The sequence below is a fragment of the Odontomachus brunneus genome, unplaced genomic scaffold (genome assembly GCF_010583005.1).
Source record: "Odontomachus brunneus isolate Ranch 3 - 2012 unplaced genomic scaffold, Obru_v1 Obru_scaffold_020, whole genome shotgun sequence".
Taxonomy (NCBI): domain Eukaryota; kingdom Metazoa; phylum Arthropoda; class Insecta; order Hymenoptera; family Formicidae; genus Odontomachus; species Odontomachus brunneus.
In genome coordinates this window covers 1,733,479-1,741,798 of record NW_022639470.1, presented here as the reverse complement: position 1 = coordinate 1,741,798, position 8,320 = coordinate 1,733,479, and positions in this window count along the sequence as shown.

The window sequence follows — 8,320 nt, the reverse complement described above, 5'->3', positions numbered from 1 at the left end:
ACGTCAAAAAATGGAAATTTATTTTCATAAGCGTTTCATATTCAAAATTTTTGACTTTTTTCAATTTTTTTAGGTTCAATTACGAATTATGGGTATAAATAATAAGAATTTTTTCGCTGCCTGTTATAGGATCAATATCACGGACGCCATTTGTCCAGCAGCTGAGCAACTCGCACGCGTACCTGCCAAATGGGATGCTTCATATGTCCGCCATTTTTAAATATTTTTGGAAAAAAAAATACGTATGGACAGTCCAAAACATATATAAATAAATGTTTAAGTTTGAAAAATATAGAAAAATTCTTTCTCCTACAAAAAAATTCTTGAAAATAGCTTATTTTTCCTCGTTCTAATTGGATTTCCCCCCTTAACACCTCGCTGCAAATATTATTCTATGGTTACAGTGTACTTGCGCGCGAATTACTAGGAATTACAGGCAACTACGTAATACTTTGCCGTTCTCTCAGGCCTGTGCACAACCAGGTTGCACAAAATTCGCCGATTTTCTGGGCCCATTGATGACATTGCGGGGATAAGTTTACGAAATTAGTTTAGAAATTACGGAATTAGTTTACGAACTAATTTTTCGGAATTAGTTTACGAACTACTGTACGCGGACACTTGTAGTGAGGGAATTCTAATTTTCCTAGCGACACGCGAGTGCTTTCATCTAATCAATGGTACAAAGAAGTTATAACTGTAGTTATAACATTCCTATAGAGGTAAGAACGAATTAGGGTTTAAGCGGCAACTTGGAGAATGTGACAGTACGGAAGATACCGTAATAGTAAACTCGCTGTGAAGATGTTATTGCATAGATAGCGCAGTGCTATCTTATTATTAAGAATATGTCTCGACTTGTGTCGGTTGAGACATGTTTTTAGTGTTCGATAATAGCGCGTTATGCCGCACCTCAGGGAAAAGAAAGTATTCCAGAAATAGTTTTTAATGTAGTGGCATTCACTTGAGTGAGTTTTCTGTCCGAGCGAAAGACGTTGCCACTGCGAATCAATGGGAGATAATCGACAGCCAATAGTCGATCGCGAACGTTCATTTAGGATCATTGGATTTTGAAAGTGCGTTTCATTAAGTTATTGCTTTGCCGTTTTGAACGTTTTGCCGTCTTGAGTTATTTGTTTCGGGGTTGTCCTTGCAATACACAGTCTTTACTTGCGAAAGCCGGTCTACTCGCACTCGAAGGCTATGATAGACCTACAACGCGACTAGAACGATAATTGTACAGTGTCTACTTTTGTAAATAAGTTTTAATAAGTTTTAATTAGTTAAGAGACATTCATCTGTTGGTAGAGCCATCTTGCTTATTAATGGATATAGTACATATAGTGTTCCTTTTTTTTCAAAAAGTTAGTGGCAGCAGATGGAAGTGAATTAATTAGGGGGTATCAGAGTTCACCATGGAAATTAAATTGGAAAAGAGTGAAGAAATCTGATATATCTCCCAGGATAAAAATTGCCGACGTCGAATGCGAAGTGAAGAAGGAGACAGGAAAAGGGAAAACAGTATCGAGTTTACCGTTCATGATTATGATTTTAAATGTCGATAATAATTAGTATTATTTCGGAGCGAAAGAATATGCGTGACGTTCGCATTATTAGTCGGCACTACAAATTCTTATAATCGAATATCCTTACTTACCGAGATAAAGCGGAACATATATTCGACTATTGCACACAACACCGCGAGAATAATAGTTATAATATTTCGAATAAGTTTGAACGCGTGCGATAATGAATGCAGTTTGGAGTCTTATATGCCATGTAAGAATATTCCGCAAACATTAGTGACACGCACGTGTTGCGGACAAATTTTAACATGAATATTTAGGGGCAAAGAGTAAAATACGCTTATAATATATATATTCGACTACGTATAAAAAATTGTACTGTCCAGAAAATTTCTTTAACATCTCTCCGGTGGAATTATAATTTTCTATTTTGCACGACGTTAACGCGAAGTTTCATTTTTTTTTCATTTTTTTTCTTATAATTTTGAAGAAATTAAAAAAAAGAGATAAATCGGAGGGAGAGTGAAATTATCTATATATGGAATTTATTTTCATATTTTGACGCGTGTACATTCTCAACTGGCTTTGTTTAGTTACACTTTTGCATGATGCGTTTGAATTGTATTTACTATTGCGCGCGTATTTCGCGATCGATTGATTTTAATTTTTTTTCTTCTCGTGTCTTACGATCGGGCCTTTCGTTTCAGACGATGAAGTGGTTTTTACGCGAACCTCGTCAATCGAAAAGTCAAAAATAAATTGCGCTGTAATAGCAATATTTTCGTAAAGGCCTTAAGAATTTTTTGTATTTGCATACAATCAAATTTTATACGAGAACAAAGAAACGCGTGGGAAGGCAAAATCAAAATTTTGTTCACGGGATAAATTCTGCACGCATCGTTTCTACATGACGTGTATATACCAGGCGCACGCTTAATATTGTTATTTACTCAGGTCAGTGGTTGCACAACAATTCACGGTGATTCAACATGCGAAAGTAAATTCTGTATTACTTCGTTCGCACACAATCCAGCGATGAGCCGATTCGCCGCCTGTGAAATGCGAATCGGATGTAGCCGTATATTAAAAAAAAAATAAAACTAAAAATAAAAAGATACTACCAGAATGATACCGTCCAAGACCTCCTGCTTGTATAGTTACAAATATTTGTATCTTTTGTGATTATATGAAAGATATATTTAAAGTGATCTTCTCATTTAGATTATACAAATTTTATATAAAAATATATTTATATTCCACTGTGCAAGAGGATAGATGGAAAGGAGAGGAGGAGGACAGCAGAGAGGAACAGAGACAGAGCGAATTAGCGCACAGTGATGAATTAGAGGTAGTCGAGTTTCTATTCGCATTACTATAACATTAATGATGTTTAGGTTTTAATATTACTTGTATTAAGAAGGCGCAAAACATACTGTGTATATTACTTGTATATATGATAAATAGAATAGTGATGTAAGAAAAGTGGCAGATAATTATTAGCCAGTTATTAATAGTAAAAATGATTATCTTATATTATTTTTCAGAACCAGAAGATACTTCTCAAAAGATACACACAGGATGTAATTTAAAAAAAAAACTAGAAGTGTAATCTGTAAATGACTGCGGCTGTCGGTGCGACGCGATAATGTATACTATATTGTTATTTTTAATAGAATTATTACTTACTAAATATAAGGACATAATAATTATCGAAAAGAAAATTTGTTCAAACCGTAAACTTTACTTAGAACTGCCAATAAGTAGTAAACGCAATCTCGCAATTGCGATTGTACATAGGCAATGTCTATCTATATTTAGCTAATACTACCCTAAAATTACACGATACACAATTTTAGTTTACAGGAGCCCTCTGGGATTTGTCTCGCACGGCTCGCACGATTCGTGTCGTGGTAGATGAAAACAAACAATAGACTCGGAACCCGTTACTTATATTTATTCTTTCATTTATATGTAACATAAGCGGTAATTCGAGAAACATAATGACGAATCCTTTTATCGCCAACATAAATCGAGTAGTCGTGTAGAAAAGATGAGAAAACACTTTTGTAAAAAAAAAAAAAAAAAACACCTGACTGTTCGATAAAAATGATTTTGTTTGAAAAGATACGACTGCTCGTACGGCCAGTTGCGAAAATTTGTGATTCTTTCTTCTTTTCTGGAATTATTCACGTTGAAAAATGATGAGATTTGTTGAACGGCGAGATGTGCGAAGTTCCGATAGATCATTCTAGCTCCAAGATTACATACCTACATGGAAAAAACAATATGGTTGATCCATACAGAAATCTGATTGTGCCAACCAGATTCAATAGTAAAATACGGAACAACTATTTATGTGGTTGCTGTAACCAAAGAGCAATGGCTGAGTTACTTATGTTGCGGCAGTGATAATATATGATTAATACAAACGCAGCTCATTACGCGGCAACTACAAATGTATATTTACACACTCAGAACGAGTTTTCACATGTATACATCTCTAGCTGTGCGCGTAGTGAATTGCTTTTGTTTTCTAACATCGCTGCTTTGCAATATACCATTGATTAATACAACTACATCGATATTTAGCTTGTCTATGCAAAATTATTCCCTTACTAATTTTTGGTTGCCACAACCAGATCACGCGCAACCAGATCAACTTCATTGATGTAGTTGACACACCAAAGTAAGTCAAATCAACCATACACATAACTATCATACAAAGATATGTAGAATGATGCAGCTATTTGCTTACAACTAAATATTTTTTGTTAGGTGCACCACATCTCTTTTTTCCGTGTATTTATCTATCGATAGGAGGTCTATATAATTTGATTTTACAATGTTCTGCGAACAAATCGAACTAACCATAGTATCTTGTCTTGTCCAAAGTCAAGTAAGTTATAACATAGCGCAACATAGTATTTTTATATATTATGAGGTGACCGTTATCGACTCATGGTGTGTCCGCTACGCCGAGCTCTTATCATCGTGTATTCGCACGGAGTGTCGATGTAGCCCACGTATAATGACTTTATAACGGTATATACATGTATACATATATCACGAATTCTCATTTAGAAGCGCGACGCATCGTCGCAGCATTTTTTACCGAGTGTCATATCAAAGGATTCATATTTCAACAATTCTCTGTCTCTCTCATTGAGCATGAGGATTTCCGCTTAGCGGATATACTATGAGCATTGATATCGGTTCTCGCATCTCCGAAGGTTTCTTTGTTTCGGATGCACTTTCTGATTTATTTTATGGTGAAGTCAATGTACATCCGAGTTCAAAGCGCGAGTAAAACAAATAGACATACAGCTTGCTCTCTGTGTACGGAAGTGCGCATGATAAATTAAAACTTAAACTAAAATAAAGAAACAAGAAGAAAGAGAAGAAGAAGGAGAAATACTGATGTCATTGGTTATATTCGCATAACAAATTTTAATATACAAAGACCAGTTTATAAACATGTATAACAGACACCATATTGTTTCTTGATAACAGTTAGAAACATTCAATAAAAAAGCATTAAAATATAAAGTGTGCATTATTCGTTGTACTTTACGTTGACAGTCCCCGAGAAATTATTACCGAAAATAAATGTACGGTAAATATATATAATTTTGAATATACAGTAAATATAGAGTAAATATACAGTAAATATACAATAAATATACAATAAATATACAGTAAAATATAAATATATAGTGACCTTACTTAACACTGCTACCTAAAATAACCTGTTTATTTCTAAAGATACATATAAAACAAAAAGATACATATAAAGATACATATAAAAACATTTCAGGAGAAAATTGTAAGATTTCGTGGATGGAAAAAGATCATATTTATTTGGTCTTACAAGGAAAGTGTCGGAGCTATCCCTTACCGATTTTGATGCGCATTGGATATTTTGTAAAGCATCAAAAACTATTCGACACATATTTTTTTATATGGGCTTATCTCGACACTTTGGAGATTGAAGCAAACTTCTCCTGGAAAAAAGCGGATCTTTTTGTTTTTATCAAATATTTTCTAAAATATGAGATATATGAAAAAGTGTTAAGTATAAACGTTTTACATTATTTTATGCTCCTTGCATCGGTCTATTTAAATTTTTGAAAATGTCAAATTTTATCCCCTCCCTTCACTCGTCATTTTTTCAAATTTTTGTGAGGACAAAAATTAAAGAGCATTGAATGCATAATATATAATAATGTTATGGTTTCTCGATTCAATTTTTAGAAAAACGTGATGATAGAATCGTGCTATACGCGCCACGCTGCGCGGTGCCTTTAAGTACTTATATTGTTACGTTGTTATTTTTCTTTAGTGGCGTTATGCTTCATAACTATTTGCGCATATTTTCTCGCTACAACATGAACATTCGTATAATAATCGTAATAATATAATATGCAACGTATCACACAAAATAAAAACATGAACACAGATAAATGTACATATACATATAACAGTAGTAAATGGGTGTGCGGCATCGCTATTTGTACAGAAGTTTCCAATATATATTTCCTGAATTAAATATCTTTATTACAATCTTAAAGGTAAGTTGATACAACATCAAAATAAATCAAAATAAAGTCGTAATGCATTAAATAAGAAAACATAAATTCTATTATCTCTACAAAAGATGATAAGCATGTAGTGTGAATTCAATATATCATTATTATTGCTAAACAAGATATAACGAGGATAGCTTAATACAAATTATGGAATAATAATCTAGAGAAACAGGGTAAAGAGGAATAATATAATAAATTGTAAAAAATAACACAGATAATTATATATATTTAACAATATGTTTGGAAGAAAAAGCACAGAACATACATATAAGCGGATAATATATTTATAGTATATATTCGTATGACATATATTCGTTTCAAAGATGATGATCATGGAAAAAATGTGTCATATAGAGTGATCTTTTGCACCAAGAACATATTATTATGATCACAAATATCGCATTTTATTTTTGAATCATTTTGGAAAGGTTGAAAGAAGTGTTCATCCCGAATGTTAGACCTCAATCCGTATTATTATTAGATTCTTGAAGTGGATATTTTGTCTCAATATAATTGCGGAAACTAGACAAGATTCTATGAAAAGAAGTTCTGAAGTTCCACAAGAATCTGAAAATTTTAAATTTTAAATTTATTTTGAATTCAAAATAGAACGATGTTTGAATTTGTCTTATTGTATCAGCTGGAATTGTTAGGATAATAATATCTGTCGCAGAATCTTGTCTCCGCAATTATGTTGAGACAATGTCCATTCCAAGAATCTAATAGTGATACGGATTGAGGTCAAACAGTAGATTTTTTATATATATATATATATATATAAATATTAGTCTCTGTGATAATATAATCAATTATATAATCTGATACCATTTTCCTGATACTGTTGTGTTATTAAATCTAATCGGAAAAAATACTTGCAACAAAGTTTGTATATAATTCGACGTTAATTTGTCTGATGTAGCCGTAACAAAAATATTAGGCACTTTGGATATAGTTCTGTATTATATTCTCTACTAATAAAAAGAGGCGACAGTAATCTACCATCCGCGGAAATAATCAACTGTATAGTGTACTAATAACTATGTGTAGTTACTGATATAGACTATACTACAGATTTTACCTTTTTATACCTTTATATGATAATGGTGTCACGTCTTAGTTGTTTTTTTAAAACGTGTTAATTGTCCTTTTTGGGTCAATGGATTTAACCACTTTATCCTGGAATGGACAAGTTCGTGTGATTGTGAGTGAGTAAATGTGTAAACGTATGTGTGTGTACAAAATAATTATTTTACTTACTGATTCTGGTTGTATTGATTCTTTCTTTTAAGAAATTTTAAATTATTTTGAAGTCCTTCTCGTACTGTAGTCGTTCTCGTTACAGAGAGACTGAAGAGCTTAGGATCGGACTTAAGAGGTTGGTGAAGGTTTGGGAATATGAGTAAAGTATAACGTGACGCTTAGGTCAGGGGATATGTTAGGAAAACAAACCTTTATCTATCCAATAACTTATTTACGATTTTTAATGTTTTATCTTAGTGATCCAATTGTTATGTATATTGTTTGTATTTTATAAGTTTAATTAATTAATTATAAACTGACTGATTTATTGTCTGATTGATAGACTGATTCCTTGTCTCTAGTCTGATTTCTTATCTTTAGTCTGATTTCTTGTCTCTGATTTCTTGTTTCTAGAGGTGTGTGGGCAGTCGCACCTGTTTTTATAGGTAGGTGGCGAGATATCCTCGCGTGAGTTCTCACCGCCTTTTAGTAGAAGGGGAAAGATGCTTCTCACGACATGTGAGTAATAATCAATAGTGAAATTTTGACATCTTATTATCAATTCATTGTTCTTTGACCACCCAGGGCATTTATTGCATTCCTGGTGGTAACAGAAGGTGCACTCGGTCGAATTGAAGAGAAGTTACGTCGGACGTAACAATCGACGATCATAATGAAATTCTAATCGAAATTCATTCTTATCCGAATTATAAACATCTTCTACTATCTATTAATGTAATATTTTACTTTTTCAATAAATATATCGCACTTATTTTCCAAATCTGATTTTAATAACAAAGATTTTTCGTTAAAAATTTGGTTACTTTTCGAGACACAATATCGTGTGCAATTTTGAATCTTCTTACACGTTTTTGAGGATCTGAGTCCTGCCGCATTTTCCTCTTCTTGTGCCTAAAAAAACCCATCGAGCAATGTCAATGTCATGAATAATTATTCTTATCATGTGTT